We start from the raw sequence: 19,983 nt of genomic DNA, 5'->3' as shown, positions 1-19,983 counted from the left end.
GTGTTTCATGGATGGTCAGGAGCCTTTCATTCCATTGTCTGGTCATTTTTTAGTTTCTGAATTTGTGCAAATTTGCACTTATGCATAAAACTTGCATAAGTTCTGGGAACACCCCCAGACACTCCCCTTTCTAGCCACTCAACACTCCTCTTGCGAGTATGGAGGACAGGGCTGTTCCGCACTGCCTCCAAGTGGGGGGAGGTCGGTTCCCAGAAAACACCATATCCTACAGCCGTCTAGCTGCTGTCTAGCAGCCATAGGATTGCTCCCTCCAGGTAATGTCTGTTTTGGCCCTTTGTCCCTGCTTGAGACCTTGAAGCACTGCTGCCCCTTGGAGCAGACAGCACTGGCCTGGCCTAGCTATGGTTACCTATGCTCTGGTAACCTCACATGGATTACTGCAATGCATTATACATGTGACTGCTTTTGAAAATGGTTTAGAAACTTTAGCTGATCCAAACTAGGGCTGCAAGATTGTTAATGAGGATGGGCCAACACGATCACATTACACTAGTGCTCTGTGATCTGCGCTGGCTTCCAATCCATTTCTGGACCCAATTCAAAATGCAGATATTAACCTACAACGCCTTAAACGGTTTGGGGCTGTGTTATCTGAAGGATCATCTCCTTCCATATATAACTGCCCAGACCCTAAGATTAACCACAGAGGCTATTCTAACCACAGAGGCTATTCTAAGGGTGCCCCCACTGAATGAGGTGAGGCTGGTGGTTACTAAGGAGAGGGCATTTTCAGTGGTGGCGCCCCAAATGTGGAATGTCTTTTCCAGAGAGGCTTGCCTGGCACCTCCACTGTGGTCATTTCAGCACCAGGTAAAGAGTTTTTTTATTTTCCCAGGCTTTGTAGTCTTTCAATTTAAAAAAATGTGTGAATGCATGTTTAAATTTTTACAGTGCTGCTGCCATTTATCTTGGTTCTTACTTTGGTTTCATTCTGCTTTAAACCTATGCTTTTTAATACTATGTTTTACTATGTTATTGTATTGTATGGCTTTAAGTTTGTTTTGTGAACCACCCAGAGAGCTTTGGCTAATGAGTCCTATAGGAATGTAATAAATAAATAAATAAATAAATAAATAACAGATGGACCAGCGGCCTGACTTGGAAGCCTCATGCATTCTAAAAGAATTAAACTGCAATTCAGATGCTCATTTCAAACCAAGTCATTTTTCTTAGCTGGAGAATTCAGAAATAGGCAACAATCTAGATGTGTCAGATTTCCTCACCATTCTCAGCCCACCATCTGGGTTTCAGTCAGAACTCTAAAGCCATTGTGGGGATATGTTTCAGCACTTTGGATAGCTCCTTTAAAGTTCTGACTGAAACCCAGAGCAGATTTACTGCCCCACTGCCATAGGAGCTACCAGCCTCAACTGCCTGGAAAGTACTGCTGGCTCAGATAACACATTCCCTGCCCTTGGCAAGTGGATTGCACTGCTGATATTCATCATTCACTCAAGAAATGCTTAAAATGTAATACGTTTAGCTTCCTTCCAGACCATTCCTAAACCCGTTATGTGAATGTAAACCCACTTCTACTTCAAATCTATTTCAAAGTCACATTACCAAGTATTGTGTTGATGATCATATACTAACCCCTTAACATGAAACATTCAAGTAATGCTTGCATAAAATGACTGTGCTTTTGTGAATTGCTTTAATGGCAATAAAGTGTGTGTGTCGGGGGGGGGGGTATTATCAAATGTAATTAAGCTCCATGTAATGTTTGATAGTAGTTAAGGAAGTCTGTATCCAAACACTATGATATGACATTTTATACAGACAGATCAATGTCTACGCTTGGGTACTTTGAGCTAATGCCCAAATCCCTCAAATCCCTCAAATCTTTGTCAGAAAGTCAGCACCAGACCGAGACCTGTAAAGTTATTTCCATCAGGACCCGTGGGATTGCTGGTGATGGGGAACTCTAACAACAACAGCAACAACTTATTAGCCTATAGCACATGTCATGCATTCAAAATCCTTCACATACATTGTCTCAATACTGCTGCTGCTCTCTTGAGAAGAGAGGAACCATTCTGGGTGGCAGACAAAACAGAAAATGTTGTAATAATGACTTCAAATGCTCTCACATCTACTGAGTGAACAAACATTAACCTGTAACAAAGAGAATATATTTCTAGATGTCTTAAGTCAGGGATGGGGAACATGTGGCCCTATAGATGTTGATGGACTGCGACTCCCATCATCCCTAGCCAACATAGCTCTTAGTGCAGAGGGATGATGGGAGGTGCAGCCCAACAACATGTGGGTTTTTTTTCAATTTGCACTCCTCCTTTCCAACAAGAAAATGGTGCCCAAGGTGGCATTTCTCATACTGCTTCCTATCCCTGCTTTAGGTATCCCAAATGACTGTGCTTTAGGACAGTTAATCATGGAGGTGACATTTAACTTAATCCTCACTTATGCCCAGGAACTCCACATGGTTCATAATTCTGAAAACTTCTAACATGAGTTGTATTTTCTAAAACAAAGCTGCAAAATGATTAACCTTTTCTTGTAGGGAAGCTGCTCCATCCCTTAATCATGTTGGTAGCTTTTTTTCTGCACCTTTTTCAGCCCTATCATTTTCAGATGGGAACTGAACTCAAGCCTTCCAAGGGTCGTTGTTGTTGTTCAGTCGTGTCTGACTCTTCGTGACCCCATGGACCATAGCACGCCAGGCCTTCCTGTCCTGCGCTCTCTCCCAGAGTGTGCTCAAGTTAATCTTCATTGCGTCGGTGATGCTATCTAGCCATCTCATCCTCTGCCGTCCCCTTCTCCTTTTGCCTTCAATCTTTCCCAGCATCAGGGTCTTTTCCAGAGAGTTTTCTCTTCACATTAGGTGGCCAAAATATTTGAGCTTCAGCTTCAGTATCTGTCCTTCCAATGAGCACTCAGGGTTGACTTCCTTTAGGATTGACTGATTTGACCTCCTTGCAGTCCAGGGGACTCGTAAGAGTCTTCTCCAGCACCACAGTTCAAAAGCATCAATTCTTCGGCGCTCAGCCTTCCTTATAGTCCAGCTCTCACAGCCGTATGTTGCTACTGGGAAAACCATAGCTTTGATTAGTCGGACCTTTGTCGGCAAGGTGATGTCTCTGCTTCTTACTATGCTGTCTAGGTTTGCCATAGCTTTCCTCCCAAGGAGCAAGCGTCTTTTAATTTCATGGCTACAGTCACTATCTGCGGTGATCTTGGAGCCCAAGAAAGTAAAATCTGTCACTGCTTCCATTTCTTCCCCTTCTATATGCCAGGAACTGATGGGGCCAGATATCATGATCTTCGTTTTTTTAATGTTGAGTTTCAAACCAGCTTTTGCACTCTCCTCTTTCACCCTCAACAAGAGGCTCTTTAGATCCTCTTCGCTTTCTGCCATTAGGGTGGTATCGTCTGCATATTGGAGGTTGTTGATAATTCTCCCAGCAATCTTAATTCCGACCTGTGATTCATCCAACCCAGCGTTTCTCATGAAGTATTCTACATATAAGTTAAATAAGCAGGGCGACAATATGCAGCATTGTCGTACTCCTTTCCCAATTTGGAACCACTCGGTTGTTCCATGTCTGGTTCTTACTGTTGCTTCTTGACCCTCGTACAGGTTTGTCAGGAGACAGGTAAGGTGGTCTGGTACTCCCATCACTTTAAGAATTTGCCACAGTTTGTTGTGATCCACACAGTCAAGGCTTTAGCGTAGTCAATGAAGCAGAAATAGACGTTTTTCTGGAATTCTCTTGCTTTCTCCATGATGCAGCGAATGTTGGCAATTTCATCTCTAGTTCCTCTGCCTCTTCGAAACCCAGCTTGTACTTCCGGTAGTTCTCGGTTCGCATACTGCTGGAGCCTAGCTTGTAGGATTTTGAGCATCACCTTGCTGGCATGTGAAATGAGTGCAATTGTGCGGTAGTTTGAACACTCTTTGGCGTTGCCCTTCTTTGGAATTGGAATGTAAACTGACCTTTTCCAGTCTTGCAGCCATTGTTGAGTGTTCCAAATTTGTTGGCATATTGAATGCAGCACTTTAACAGCATCATCTTTTAGGATTTTAAATAGCTCAGCTGGAATACTGTAATCTCCGCTAGCTTTGTTGTTAGTAATGCTTCCTAAGGCCCACTTGACTTCACTCTCTAGGATGTCTGGCTCAAGTTCAGTGACCGCACTATCATGGCTATCAGGGACATTCAGATCTTTCCTGTATAGTTCTTCTGTGTATTCTTGCCACCTCTTCTTAATCTCATCTGCTTCTGTTTTCCAAGGGTCACTACTTGCCATTTTGGGGTAGATGTGTAACCTTCTATCCCTTTCAACTTCCTTGGAATGAATCCCTTAATTGTAAAGATGTTTCTTCTTGAAATTAAATGTGTCAGCATTTTCTGGACAACATTCCATGTACTTACATGTTTACTTTGACAGCACTGTGGTCACAGTTCCTGAGTGTCTTGACAACTCCCAACTGACTATTGGCTGAGCTGGCCAGGGCTGATGGGAGCTGTAGTCCAAAACATCTGGAGGGACCCAGGCTGACCGGATGGGCCCTTGAACTGAACCTGCAAGGCTCTTTTATATTCTTATTTGCATGATTCCCTTGTCCTTCTCTGAGCAGGAACCATGCATAAATGGCAAGCATGTCATCTATCCCCTGTCTTCCTCTTTCATCAGTTCCATTCCCTAGAAGTCCTACACTAAAAAAAGAAAGAAAATCTGGTATCATAATCATATGGGGCAGCAAAACTGCAGGTAGCATTGGAATTCCTACAATATGCTTGTGGATCAATGAATCCTCATTGGCCCAGATAAACCTCTGAGCTCCTTGCCATAGATCAGGTAGCTGATATATATGCTGTGATATTAATAGCAGACATAAAGTTACAAAATGTCAAAGAAATAAAGCCATATCAATGGAAGGATGACAACTGAGAAATCTATTACTAGCAGATCAATATCATGTATTTGTATACAGATGTTTTAAAAACCCACTAAAAATTGGCAACCTTGTAATTTCATACTGAATACAATTTTTGCTAATCACAAATAATGCAGTAGTATTTTCAAGTAGTGACTCATGCATTTCAGCTGCCCACAAAGTTGTTTGCTCTTTGGTGAATGTGAATCTTGCCCCTCTATTTGAAGCTGCAGCTTAGCTGGTGGAGTTTACTAGTGGAATGTATATAAACACATTCAACAGAAAATCCAGAACCTCATTCCAGCATCTCCTTTGAGAGTGACTTTGCTTGTCTGGTGAATGGAATTTCTTTTAAGTGGATGTTTACTACTGAAACATAGAACAGATTTGCAACAAATTTTCACTGCTTATAACTAAGAACAGTTGTTGTTGTTGTTGTTGAAGAAGAAGAAGAAGATCCATTTAATAAGGAATTAATTTTATTTTATACTTTATTTCATTGAATGAGTGACAAAGGGGAGGCTCACATAGCCCACCCATACGTTGAAACAAGGGTGGACAATTAGTGACCTTCCAGATGTTTTGGCCTACAACTCCCATGAACCTTCACTATTGGCTATGCTGGCTAGGACTGATGGGCATTGTAGGCCAAAACATTTGGAGGGCCACAAGTTGCCCACTCATTAAAAGAATTAATTAAAAGCATTAAAAGAATGGGGGCAAGAGCTGCAGGACTACCCACACTGCTGAAGGGTGCTGTGGCTGCACACTGCCACCACCAGCACCCATGATGGAAACACTTCTCCAGCATCCAGGCTCCTGAGGTGAACCCTGATTGGGTAAGTTCCTGCCTTGTGTGGTGGAGCCCTATCAATGTACATCAGGATGCTCATAGACCCCTTTCCCACACTGGCAGTTTGCAAGGATGGTGAGCAAGCATTTCCACCATGGAACGGCAACGCGCATCACTGGTGGGGGTGGCGCTAGTCCCACAGCCCCCCTCCTGCATCCTTTCAATGCAGGGACAGGGATTCTCAGGCAGCAAGTATGCCAGCAAGCTCCAGACAAAACAATGGCTAACATCGAAAGTGAACCTGTCACTGATATTATTTGAATTCCTTCAAATAGCTGTAGATTAAATTCCAGGGTTGCTTGGATGAAGGCCATGACAGCTAACCTGAATTAGACTTGTAATGGCCCACATCCTCATATTGTTTAACTGGAATGGACCTGATTTTATATGAATATATTTTCAGATTTTATTCTACTATGGCTGAATCTACACAAAGCAGTTATACCATTATCATATTGCAGTGATAACTATTGGTGCCCACTGGTGCCATGTGCACCAAGAGTTACCATCGCAGTATGATAACGGTAAAATTGCTACGTGTAGATTCAGCCTATGCCTTATACTCTGACCCTAATCCAGAGAAACTAACAGTGCAATCCTATGCATGTTTACTCAGAAGTAAATCCCATTATGTTTAATGGGGCTTACTGCCAGGTTAATAAGTATAGGATTGCACCTTTAGTCATACTTTAGTCCCATTGAAACCAATGAACAACTTAGCTGTGAGCCATTGCTAACCACTTATTTAATGGGATTTGAATGTGACTGACTCCCTGGAATGTGGCTTCTATGCTATCTGTAAACAGACCTGCACACACATAACACAGATCCTGTACCAAGAAAATATCAGTTCTGAGATTGGTATAAATTATGCAATAGAAGCCCACCTGTTTCCCTTTAATTTGCTTAATTTATTCTGTTTCTTCAGGTCACGGAGCCAAGAATGTAGGCAGGGCTCTGAAGCCCCACATCTGACCACTGGATATCCTCTCAGCCTTCTCGCTTCTGCAGCTGCAGTCTTTAAAAGCCTTATTATTATAAGAGCTGGAAATGTAAGGGTTTTTTATTATTGCTGAGATGTTTTTAAGAAAACTGGACAAAATCTAATTATAAATAAAAATAAAATTCTTTGAATGCTGAGTTCTGTACCCAACAACAGATCCCAGGTTTAGGCAATGTAACTACAGAATTGCAAAATTCAGGTGGGGACCCGTAGCTCAGCAGCAGAGCACACCTTCCATGCAGGAGATCCTTGGCTCCATCCCTGGCATCTCCAGTTAAAAGAATCAGGTAGCAGGTAATGAGAAAGACCTCTGCCTAAGACCCTGGAAAACTGACACTACCAATCAAATTTAGGGATTGGGGGATCCAGTGGAGTTTGGTGACTCCAATTTCAGTGGGGCTGTGATTTCATTCTGGGTTTCAGTCAGAACCAGCCAGACTGCTCAAGGAGCTATCCAAGGTGCTGAACCCATTTTGGGGATAGAGACCAGCACCCTTAGAGTTCTGTCTGGTTCTGACCAAAACCCAGAATGAAAGCACAGCCCCACCGAAATGCCTTCACTGGGTGGAGCTCTCATGTCCAATTCCATTAAATTCCTTTTTTTCCAACCTTCAGTCCATTCCCTGCTGGTTCTGTGCAGATGTGTGAGTTTTTACAGAGAAAAAACAATTGTATTGATTTTTAAGGTATTTGTAAAAGTGTGCATGTGTTTGTGTGCATTTTTAAAATTGTGCAAGTTATTACACGCATCCACCCATTGACTAAAGTGTGTTTGTATGCATTTTTTTAATGTATGTATTTTTCTTTGCCACTGTTCCAACATGTGCATTTTATCGGACACATTTTTCCTGTTCTGCGGAACTACAGTGCAAGTCCAGAAACATATGGATTTCTGAATGCAAAGGACATTTGGGTACACCTCTGTTTCTGGATGGGGCTGACTGAGGAATTCCATCAGAAAAACTCAGTGGGGCAGATTCCTCACACAGCTCTAATCAGGTTACACAATAGCGGACTGTTCAAACAAATACTCTTACCTTTCATAAGGCAGCTTTCGATAAAAAAGCCCTACACCTAGAACTTTGGTATATCTCCATATTGTCCCATATGAGTGTTTCCTCTTCCCTCCCCATTCCTTTTCCCTTGTGCATTGTATCTTTTTACATTGTTGTATAACTTTATCAATAATTATCATGTATGTGAAAAATGGCCACTAGTCTACAACTGTGTATAATAACATTGTCCTAGGGTGCAAACCTATCCATTGCACCTCACCACGCAGAAGCCCCAAATTCGGCTTCCAAATTTCCTATGCCCTGCTGGGCTGAAGTTGGCAGGGCAGGAGGAGTGGCAGAGGTGATCTTGGCCTCCCCGTCCTCCATCTTTCCTGATTTTTACTACATGGGTTTTTCAACCTATCTAGCAAGGGCATTTCGGAGGGGGAGGGAAGGAGGCTGGAGGATGCTCAGAGGATCTCATACCCTGGCCTCTCCATTCTCCTCCCCTCCCTGCCCACTAGAATGCCCTGTCTCCTCCTCCAAGAAGGAGGTTGGAGTGCTGTCTCTAACCTCAGAGGAGGTTTCCATAGGGATGTTTGTCGCTGGGAAATCTGGTTCTTTTTTGGCTCAATGGAGTTCCATGGTGTGTATGATTTGCTTTGCATCTGCAAGCCAAGCTGGGGGCTTTTCCCAAACTCCAGGAAATTTTTTGCGCATTTCTAAAGGTTCTGCAATCTGCACAAATTACAGCCAAATTTGTGCAAATCACTCAAATTCAGTTTAATTTGCACAAATTTGGCGGCAATTTGCACAAACTGCTCAGAAATTTGCACAAATTCCAGAACCTTCCAAAAAATGTGCAAAATGCCCAGACAATCCACAAACTGGCCCAACTCACTGCAGACCAAGTCAGGCACTGCTGCAGGAAGCAGAACAAGTCTGGGGGGGCTGAACCTAGGAAACCCATCAAACTCCACCCCCCAAATGGATTTTTCCAACATCCCTAGTTATCTGAGCCATCCTATGGTTCCTGAGATGCTTGCCCAGGGACCATACGATTCCTCTCTTAGTGTGGTGTACTTGTGTTTCATTTGTATTAATGTATTTGTGTTACATTTGTATTAATGCCCCCAAAGCACGTATACACAGGTCATGAAACCTAACAACTTTAAAATAAGCAGATCCCAGGCTCGAATCGTTAGAACGTAAAGCAGGAACTTTGCTGTTGAAATGGTTATGCAGTTGCAGTGTCACCCGAAATGCAGCACTAAGCACACACACCACACACCCCATTTGGAAATGTACCTTAACAATTATGGATCATTATGCCAGTCTTCCCTAGAGCTAATTTACAGTACTTCCCATGCAGCATGACTGAGAGAAGAAAAGGCAAAATTTCCACTGGAGCCACGAAAGGTCCTCAGGGAGAGAATGAGGATTACATTCTTCATTACAGACAAGGGGGGCAAGGAGGGAAAGGATTTTAAATGGAAGAGTGCAATACCCTGGTGTGTGGCCTATTCAAACTATACTGTCACATTATCCTTAATTGTATCATCATACAAAGTACATGTTAAATAGGCAGGTTATTAGCTACGTAGGCTGAAACCAGCACATCTTCTGCACTGGTCCAATGACTGCATCACAAAATTGAATCAGATATGCTGAAAGAGCTATTCATTTTAGTATGGAAGGGGGAAAGGATTAGTGTTGAAACGGGTGGCTTTGGCAGACACGTAGCGGCTACCAAATGCGTCCGTTTAAATGGTTATGGGCCACGCTTTGAAAACTGATCAAAAATTTCAGCTGGTCCAAAACAGGGCAGCGCAATTGTTAACAGAACATATTACACATTATGCTTTGTGATCTGCACTGGCTTCCAGTCCATTTCCAGACCAAATTCAAAGTGCTGGTATTAACCTACAAAACCCTAAACAGCTTGGGGCCAAAGTCACAATCGCCTCCTCCCATATATACTTGCCCAGGCCCTAAGATCATCTTCAGACCCCCCTCTCCAGGAATCCCCGCCAAAGGAAGTCAGGCCAGTAGCTACTAAGGAGAGGGACATTTCAGAGGTGGCACTCCAGTTATGGAATGCCCTCCCCAGAGAAGCTCACTGACACCTACATTGTGGTCTTTGGGGCACCAAATAAAGACCTTTTTTTTATTTTCCCAGGCTTTTAGTCCTTCAGTTTTTGTTGTTTTCAAGCTGTATTGTATTTTTAAATCTTTACCCCACTGGTGGTTTTACTTTGGTTTTATACTGTAGTTTTAAACTATTCTGCATCATTTTATATTATGTTTAATCATGCAATATTTTATGGTTTAAATTGTTGTGAACCACCTGGAGAGTTTTGGATATTGGAACTGTATAGAAATGTAATAAATAAATAAATAAATAAATAAATAAATAAATAAGGGCTAAGAGCACTAACCACTTGATAGATGTGATTAAATTAGTGAATACATAAATTACAGGATTGTCTGGGAGGTAGCCAGCCGAGCTATTCCCTCTGAAAGAGTGTTCAGTAACAATGCTCATACAGTAAGACAGACTTTCTCAAAACATGGCACCCCCATATCCTAGACCAAGGGTCCCCAATCTTTTTGGATCTGTGGGCACATTTGGGAATTTGAGAAATTGCTATGGGCACCAACACAAAATGTCTACTGGGTGGATCACCCTTTGGCATCTACCCTTTGCATCTATGGATCTCAGGCTATATCTTCTTTAGCAAAAACTTTGGTTTCATGTCTATTAGACACGGCAACATCTCTTTAATTAGGAATTGTCTGTTTCAGTTCATTGTTGGTGGTGCAATACAACTAATGCGTCTCTTAAACATATGTTTTGGCAATGTCCAATAGTTGCTTCTTTGGGGGAGAATGTTAATACACAGATAAATTTTGTACTGGAACAGCCTTTAATATACACTGATGTACACACACTTTTAAATTATTTCTCTGCTTCATGGAAATTAACAAATGGTCAGCATAAATGGAATGTCCGCACCCTTTTCACACCTAAAAGACTGATATTGCAACATTGGAAGGATAAACACTCACCTCCTATGATGCAATGGATTGAGGACCTTACAATGCTTTCAGTATTTGAATGGGTTCTATAGAGATGTCACCTTCAAATGGATACTTATTTGGATATTTGGTCTGCTTTTGTTAAAGCCTATGTATAATTGCTAGAAGACTGTATGCATTTCATATGTGCTCATTGCTATGAATATACAGAAATCCAAGTACGTACCTTAAAAAATTAGGGGATTTTTGTAAAATTGTGGGTGCCCGCAGACAACACGTTGGGGACCCCTTCACAGGTCCTATTGGAGGTGCTCACAGGTATCACGTTAGGGACCCCTGTCCTAGGCAGAACTAAGGCTAGGGATGGATGAATCTGTCGACTTTGGTTTCTCTCAGTTTCTCATTTTTACAATCTAAAATTCAGTTTTTCTCAAACTTTGAACATTTCTCCAGTCTTAAGTTTGGTTTGCCCCAAACTTAGAGAATATTTTTTTAAGATCACAGAAAAATTCCTAAGCATTTTTTTTTTTTGCACATTTCTCTTAATACATGCATTTTAAGCATGTGTATTTTACCTAATATACACATTTTTGCAAGCCATTTTCCTAATGTAATGCATTTTAACATTATTTTCCCTAATATATGCATTTTATACACTTTTTGATTGGAGAACTCCATTGCAAAATTTGGAGAAGAGCAAATTTCAAAAGATAACTGGGGGAGGGTTGCACAGTGGCGCAAAATGAGGTAAGTTGCAAACTGCGTGAATTTCTTCCCCATCCCTACTTCAGCCTGTGGGATTTACTTTGTGTTTTACTTCAAGGTAGGGTCCAATTCATAAGTGTGTGTCTCCAATGAGACAGTCCTTCTCTCAGAAATGCCTCCCTGCATGCAACTGGGTGATGCAGATCCTGCTCTGTACCAAATGCAGGTTTGAATCAGCTCCAAGTAAACACGGATTTTATCAGTGGAACCTCCGGATAAATGTGTTTAGAGTTGCGCCCTTTGGGGGCGGGAGTGGGGGGTTAGCCAGAGCAGAGGCCTCATTAGGAAGTCTCACTCCCATCTGAATACCAATAAAGCATCAAGGAGAAGTAGCAAATACATTGGCTGTAATTACTGTTTTCTGCCCATCTTTCCTGGGGCCCTTTCTTTCTCTTCAAGCTCCTGGGATCCCAAACCACACCAGGAAATGGCTGTTCTTCATTTCTGTTTAGCTGCCTGTGTGTGATCACCTGTTTAAGTGGGGGGGACGAAAAATTTAAAAAGACTTCCTAATAATACGTTATTAAGTACTGATTTAAAAAGACAATAATCTTTTGCTCTCTTTAATTTCACAGCCTCTTTAAAAAACAGCTGCTACCCTGCAACAGGGACTCCCAGCCAAACAGGAAACACATTGTTAGCTGCCTGCATGAAACTAGTAGAATGTATTAATTTATGAGCTCCCCAATGGATTTTTATGACCTTCATACCCCCTTGATGTGTTAGGTAGTCTCATGTGCCAAAGCCTCATATACAATGTGTGTGCCATCCCAAATGAACCCCACCCCTCCAGACTCTTTGGAAAGCTTGTGCAACCCCTAAGGTACTAACATTAATATTATCATAACATTTAACAATGGGCTAATGCCCCATATGTGAGTTCCATTTACTTCTTCATTGTAGAACAAATTATGAGTGTGCAATTGGACTGTTCCTCATGTAATGCTAGTTATCTTCCTGATCCATTCCATACTGGATAGGATACCCTCATTTTGTTGTATTGTCAGGGCAGAAGGCAGGCTCCAATTTTGTCATGGATCCTCTGAAATGTTTGAGAGACTCAAAAAGATGCCCTTACATCGGTGAAAAATTTACTCCCTCCTTTGAGGAGGGTCCCTGGCATTTGTGGACGCCATATCTAGCATGGATGCTCTTCATATTTGAAGAGGGAAGAAAAGAAATAGTGATAAACAAGTGGGCATGGCAGCCTTCCCAACCTGATGCCCTCCAGCTATTTTGGGCTACATCTCCCAGCTTTCCAGACCATTGGACATGCTGGCTGAAGCTGATGGAAGCTGAAGTCCAAAACATCTGGAGGGCACAATGGGAAGGATCCAGCAGTGTACTCCTGCCAGCACTGTTGATGTTGTTCTAGCAGAAACTAATGCATGTGCAACAACAATAGCATTTCCTAATGCAACAGGTTTCCCAGGAAACTTGTCACACTAGCAAGTGCTATTGAGAGTGCACATGCTACTTTCTGCTAGTGCAATGTCATTAGTGCTAGTGGGAGCGCACCATTGAATCTGTCCCCAAGTTGGGGATGGCTGGGGTATGGCATGTCTCCAGTCTTGGAGATTATGGCCAATATTAAATTGATAGACACAGGGCACAACCTCTGAATTGTACTCTGGGGCCTCAAACATGTCTGGTTCACACTCTTCTTTAGATGCAGAGGCTGAAGGGTGCAGCAAATCTTTTTTCCTAATCCATCAGTTCTACACACCTCATTTATTTATTTGCTTGTTTGTTTGTTTGTTTGATTTATTAGCCACCCATCTGGCCAGCTACCCAGCCACTCTAGACAGCATACAATACAAATAACACAAAATACAACATAATCAACAAAACAGCATTGCTCAAAAAACAACAACAACACTCTAACCCACCCCAAATGCCCGCCTGAACAGCCAGGTTTTCTATTTATTTATATATCTGACACAATACAGAGAACATATTCATTTTTGTGTGCATAGTTATACAGGAGTATTTTAATCTTGTCCAAAACTGGAACAAGAATGTGAGCAATTTCTTTGCCATGTCTGCACTTTGAGGAATTTTACAGATGCCCTGTTCACGTTCTCCATATGAAAGCACTGTCCAGTGATCGCATCATAACAGGACTCCCAGTTCAACTAGAAGAATCCAGAGAATACGACCAGCATAACTGTTAAATCCAGCCCTGGTTCCATCTGGATTTGCCTATTGTCATCAAGGCCATCTAGGTGGAGGCAAAGTGGGTGGTCACCTAGAGTGGTTACCTAGGGTAACAAGAGATCCAGTGTGCCAAACAACCCCCAGGCACGTAGTGGCAATAGTGACTGAGCAAGACTTGGCATACAATAAAGGAAAACGCTGCATTGGCCTGTCCAGACTGCAGCCATGGGCCATTTTTAATCACAGCGTTTTTCCTAGTGTGAAAGGCAGTGAGCTGGACCAATCAGCTAACTAACTTTGTGGGATGAAGTGAATGAGGACAGTGGAGCGCAATGGGAGTTGTTTGTGGAACAGGAGAATGTGTGTCCAAAGAAGTGCTTCTGTGTGTTTTGTGTGGCTGTGGGGATTTTTACCCCTTTCCATATAAACAAAAAATGAAAGTGTGAAAGCGGATCCCAAGTTGCAGTCTGGGAATCGGAGGTCGGTCTGCACAGGTTGAAGACCACTGGTTTAAAGGATGCATATACTGTGTTCCAAACAAATGTTTAAAGCACCCTACAGTACAGTGATACTGATAAATGTTGCCATGTTAAAGAAATTAAAAATAGGTGATATCAGTATCCCAGGAAACTCGTGTGTGTGTGTGTGTGTGTGTGTGTCCCCAACTCATTTCATTCTGTTCAGGAACTAACAGCAGTATTGTGGGGGGTGCAGGGGACGAAGTGTACCTTGCCTAGGACACTAAAATACCTTGAGACAGCTCTGACTATAATGTGCTCTGTGTGGGGCTGCCTTTGAAGACAACTTGGAAACTTCAGTTGGTATAGAATGTGGGCACTCTTGTCCTTGCTGGGTCTAGATGGATCATATTACACCAATTCTGTACCAGATGCATTGGTTGCAGTGTGTTTGGGGACACAATTCAAAGTGCTGCTGCTGAAATTTAATGCCCTAAACCAGCCTTCCCCAACTTGGTGCCCTCCATATGTTTTGGATTACAACTTCCATCAGTGTCAGCCAGTATGGCCAATTGTCAGGGATGCTGGGAGGTGCAGTCCAAACCATCTGGAGGTAGGGATCTACAGATTTTGTTAAATCTGTTCCGACTGTGTTTAGCAGATTGTCAGACATCTTTCATTCCATCATCCACTCATTGATGGAATTGGATTTTCCCCCCAGAATTTTGTTCTACTTGCGCTAATTCGCATTAGCGCTAATTCACATTGAATAATTAATGAATTTACTAATGTGCACTAGTGCATTTGCTCAAGTGCTCTTTAGCACTAATGTGGATTGACGCAAATTCCCCCCCACCAAGTGAAAAACCAGTCTGCAAGTCCATGGAATTTGTGCGACTCGGGAAAAAACAGTCCGCTGTGGAATCCATAGGTCAGATTCCTAAAAATCTGAACTCATTTGAATCTGTTTCAGATTTCTCCAACATCTCTCTGTGGAGGGCATCAGCTTGGGAAAAGCTGCCTTAAATGATTTGGGTCCAAGTTATTTGAAGGACCACCTACACCTGTATGAACCTGCCCATCCTTTAGGATCACCTCATGGCAGGGCTAGGCAACCTTTTTGAGCTGTGGGCACATTTGTCCATTTTAGAAACTGTCCTGGTCACCACCAGAAAATTGCTGCCATGGGAGGCATGGCAAAAGACAAGTACACTGCCCAGTAGACTTGAGTATAAGGCAGAGGTCGGGTCTCAGCCCCAATACATTAAACAACTCCTTTGAACCCACAGTTTTCAGCAACAACAGAAACCTATTTCACAGTAATCCCAGCTGCCAGTAAGCTGCCAGTATTTATTTATTTATTTATTTATTTATTATAATGGAAAGCTTTGGGCACCTTGGTGGGTGCCAGGACAGGTGTCTGGGGGCGCCCTGGTGCCCACAGGCATGATGTTCCTACCCTTGAATTATGGAATTCCCTCCAGAAATATATATGTGACTGGCTCCATCTGCGGCTGCTTTTAAAGGGGCTTTAAAAACATACTTGTTCGCTCTGACTTTTCATTGAATAGTTTTGATGGTGTTGCCCATTTTTAGATATTAAAAACTGTATTTTATTTTAACTAGTTTATTTTAAAATTGCTTAAATTTGAGACACTTTTATAATTCGATATTTTTACTGTTCTGTATTGCAAGCCATTTTGGAAGACCAACAGTCTTGAAAGGCAGCTAAGAAATATATGTATTAATAAATCACACACACACACACACACACACATATATATATATATATATATAAACATCTGATCACTCCCTACTTTTCCACACTAGAGTCCCAGTCCATGTAGTACCATATAGTTTGATCCTAAGAGATCACATTCCAAAACTAAAATAATAGGCATTGCATATAGAATCCACTAGATTCCGTCTGCAATATAGAATCCCTTTGCAAACACTGCAGAATTGGCAACGTTCTAGCTTCAGAATGAAACTGAGCGTGCACCATATAACTTCACCAACAGTTGCTGCCATAGGCTTTAATGGGGCAGAAAAACCTTAATAACTCTTGAACCACTGCTCAGAACTTCTCACCCATGAAGCAATGCCTTCCTTGACAAACCCAAATAAAATATATCGGTAGTTTTAACAAAATGTGGCAGAAATATATGCTATGCCTATCCAAAAACTGGGAGTAAAAACAATAGATGTGTCCATTTTCAGCACTTTTTAACTTTCTGAATCTGTGGCAATTTTTATCAGATCTGTCTGAAATTTGGTACTATCACAGACCTCATCACGTAGCTCACGGATGCCAACTTTCAGGTTATTAGCTGAACAGATGCCATTTTCATCAGCAATAGAATGTTGAGGCTTATAAGGCGGGACCTCTTCCCTCTCTCTACCACATTCAATAGGTCTACTTCCTAGCAAGTATGTTTAGGGCTGTAGTCTCAATCAGAAGTAGTAAGTTGTTTCAGGCAGCCTTCCCCAACCTGATGCCCTTCAGAAGTGTTGGACTACAACTCCCAGCATTCCCTAGCCAGCCGACTGGGGGGCGTTGGGAGTTGTAGTCCAACACATCTAGGGGGCACCAGCTTTCCCTAGGCCCTGCGCACATACGCCTAGCATATGGGTGCAAACCACTGAACAAAAAATGATTTGGACTCCGGATCACAGCATGCGAACCTTTGTTCTCAGTTTCATGGCATACTCAGGTTCTCGGCCGAAGGAACCTTTATAAAACAAGAGCCCTCCTTCCAGCCTCTCTTCCCAAGCCAGGCGCTAGCCCCTTGCCTTCCCCCAACTCGGTGGAGTCAACCTTGCCCCGACCCTGAATCTCGCGGGACCAAGCGACGTGACTTACGTACAAAACAGAATCTGGCGATTCCGGATCAACCCTTTTAGAAGAAACCATTTCCGCAACAGGACCGATTGGGATTTTAGAGGCCGAGCGGCTCGCTTTTGGGTGGGGACTTCATCATCTGTGATAGTACCTGGATCTTCCTCCACCACACAGTAAAAGAGAAGCAGATTCTAGTTCTCTCCCCACCCCCCGCCCCGTCCAGCACAGGACACGAGCGCGCTTGGCCGCCTGTGCAGCACAGCCCTATGCATGATCTCTCGGGTGTAGGTGCCAGCGCATGTGATGGGGCTCCCTCCCTAGTCCGAGCATTTAGTTCGGAGTGCAGCCTTAACCACGTTCACACACTCATCATATCAGTGACTAATCCGGAGCAAAACAAACCGCAGGGTGGGGCGGAGACCTTGCTAGCTGTTACTTCCCCATGGGAAACAAAAGGCAAGCGAGCAGCAGCCGCTCCCTGCACACTACCTGCCGCCCCCACGCCCCCCACCCCCGCTCGCCTATTAGGCTTCTCTTTGGCAGTGTGTGCCGGTATCCTGTTATTCAGCGATTTAATAAAAGGTCCTGCTAACTTGAGAAACGGGGGGATTAAGGCCTAGCAAGAGAAGGGAATCCCCCTCCTGTAAATCCCCAGGCAAAGACCTTGTTATCCGCTGCCAGGGTGAGGGTCTCCGTAATCATCGTTCCCCAGCAGGGAAGAAAAATGTTAATGTGTCTGTCACTAGCGGTGGGGAGGTTGGAACGAGCAGGCGATTGTGGCAGGGCGGACGGGGGAGCGGGGGGCAATTTGAGCAGCGCGCGAGAGGGAAGGAAACGAAGGCAGCCAATTTGTAGACCCCGCGCCTCGCCAGGGCCGCTCGGGGCCTCGGGGTTTTGTTCCTGATTGGGAAGGGGGGGATCAAGGATACTGGGTGGAGGGGAGCGAGAGCGCGCGCAGGGAGTGGGGGTAGAGTAACAAGCGATAGAGGCGATCGGCTCGCGAGAGGAGAGGAAAGGAAAGGAAAGGAAAGGTACCCCCCACCCCCAGGATGGGCAAACAAACCGGCCTTCCTCTTCGGAGGCGATCCCAGCTATAAAGGCAGGGGAAAGCCTTCCAAACGAGGTCTCCGTTGATGCCTCCTGCATCTGCCACTGGCACAGCCCGCTCCTAGGGCAGGCATATACCGGAAAGGCCGCTCGTCTGGGGAGGGGAGGGGGCAGAGAAACCACTGGGTGGGGGCGAACGACCACGTTCGGGAGGCTGCCCGGCAGAAGGGAGCGCACAGGGCGCCTGGTTTTCCCGCACTCCCAGGCGCCCCGATCTCGGTGCCTCTCTTGGCTCGCTCCCCGGACAGGGCTTGGGACCCCCTCGGTGACGTCAGAAGGAGCTGGCGAGCTCCTCTCTTGGAGAAAACCCGACGCCCCGGCCCCGGTAGCGCACAGCTGCCTCTTGGGCCCTGGGACAAGCGCAGGCGGGGCCAGGCGCTGGCCCGAGGACGATCCTCGGCTGGAGCCGCCTCAAGAGAAGGGCCTCCGAACCTTTCCAGAGCGCCCGCCGCCGCTGCCGGCTTCCCACCAGCAGGGCTCAGGCAGCGGAGGCTACATGGACCCTGGTAGGAGCGCTAGAGAGCGCTGAGCGGAGGCGGCGACCCGATCCTTCGCAACAGCCCGTCTCGGCTGGGATCGTACGCGGGCGCGCCAGAAGACCGCGGTCCAAGGGTAAGCGCCTCGCTTCTCTGCTTCACCCTGGGGGCTGGGGGGGGGGGGGTCGCAGGCTGCGGACTCCGGAGAGATCCGTCGAATCCTGATCTCGGGACCTCTGGCCCGCAGGCAGATCGGATTCCTCCCGCAAATGTTCGGGGCGACTCGGAAAGGGCTCCCGCTTGCCCCCGGCCCGATCTGAGGCAGCACGCGCGCGCGCGCACACACACACACCATCTTTCACTTAACCCTAGAGGGCAGAGCCCGGGTCACTTTCTTCTTCTATGGCTTGTTGCCGGACGGCTGAGAAGGAGAAGTTATTTTCTCCTGGCCCGCCGAATCGGGCGGCGGGGTCTCTCTCACACCAACTTGCCGGCCATGTCCCCACCGCCACCAGACCCGGGAGGACCAATGTGGATCGGTGGGGAACCCCATCGCCGCCCCGCCCCGTCTTCTCCTGCCTCGGCCTTTCTCGCCAGTCAAAGTCGCCGTCGCCCCCGCGGCTTCCCTAATTGCAGCCTGGGCTTAGCCTTGAAGTTGCGAGCCCTTGACATCTTTATACCTTGTATAAATTCTCGAGGGCTCCTGCGCTTCGTCAAATCTGACAAATATACCCGAAAATATAATTCCAAGGTGGTTACCTCATTTTGAATACGGCGAGGCTGAAATCAAACCAGAACTTCGTGCTAAGGGGAGACCCCTTGGTGGAGCTGTCTATTGTCAAGGTTGCGAGGGACAATTTCATCTCCTGCTCACGATGGATCACCATGACAAGTAACACGTTGGAACGTCCCTAATAAATATTATATTTTTATGGAATTCGATTTTCTTTTTATGGCTTCAGCTACTTGATCCTGAAATATTATATTCATATATATATATATATATATATCTCCATCCCTGGGCTTCAAATCTCCCTTCGGCTATTGGGTGGTATAGAAATGAAATAAATAAAAATAAATAAATAAATAAAATCTCGCAGTTGAAAAGACGAACCTAATATTTCACAGGTATATTTTCCTCTAGAGGTCATGTGACAATCACTTATGAATGATCCAAATGATTTTTTCAGAGTGCGATTTTTCTCCCTTCCAGACTTGAGTAATTTGAATTAAGTCTAGGATTTTTAAAAACAAACAAAGAAAAACGAAACAAATAAAACTGAGAATGCATTACCCCAAAGAGAAATCAGGTAGGAAGCTTGATGCCTTGGAAAGATGATGGCCTTTGGAATAGACCAAAATAAATA

At 44.4% G+C, this 19,983-nt stretch overlaps 2 protein-coding genes across 3 annotated transcripts in view; one reads left to right on the top strand and one right to left on the bottom strand.

The window, feature by feature from the left end:
- Positions 1 to 19,983, bottom strand: part of LOC146354464 (uncharacterized) — a 145,905-nt gene that overhangs the window by 124,453 nt on the left and 1,469 nt on the right. The gene's annotated exons all lie outside the window — the stretch shown is intronic.
- The window catches only part of PITX1 (paired like homeodomain 1), a 50,091-nt gene continuing 48,104 nt past the window's right edge, over positions 17,997 to 19,983 (top strand). The window contains exon 1 of the mRNA XM_084838936.1: positions 17,997 to 18,752. The gene's annotated coding sequence lies outside the window, so the exon portion shown is untranslated. The remainder of the gene's footprint in view (positions 18,753 to 19,983) is intronic.

Source organism: Heloderma suspectum, chromosome 2 (assembly GCF_057233095.1).
Source record: "Heloderma suspectum isolate Gila_16-S chromosome 2, 16-S_ref, whole genome shotgun sequence".
Taxonomy (NCBI): domain Eukaryota; kingdom Metazoa; phylum Chordata; class Lepidosauria; order Squamata; family Helodermatidae; genus Heloderma; species Heloderma suspectum.
This window is presented reverse-complemented; position numbering and strand designations above follow the sequence as displayed.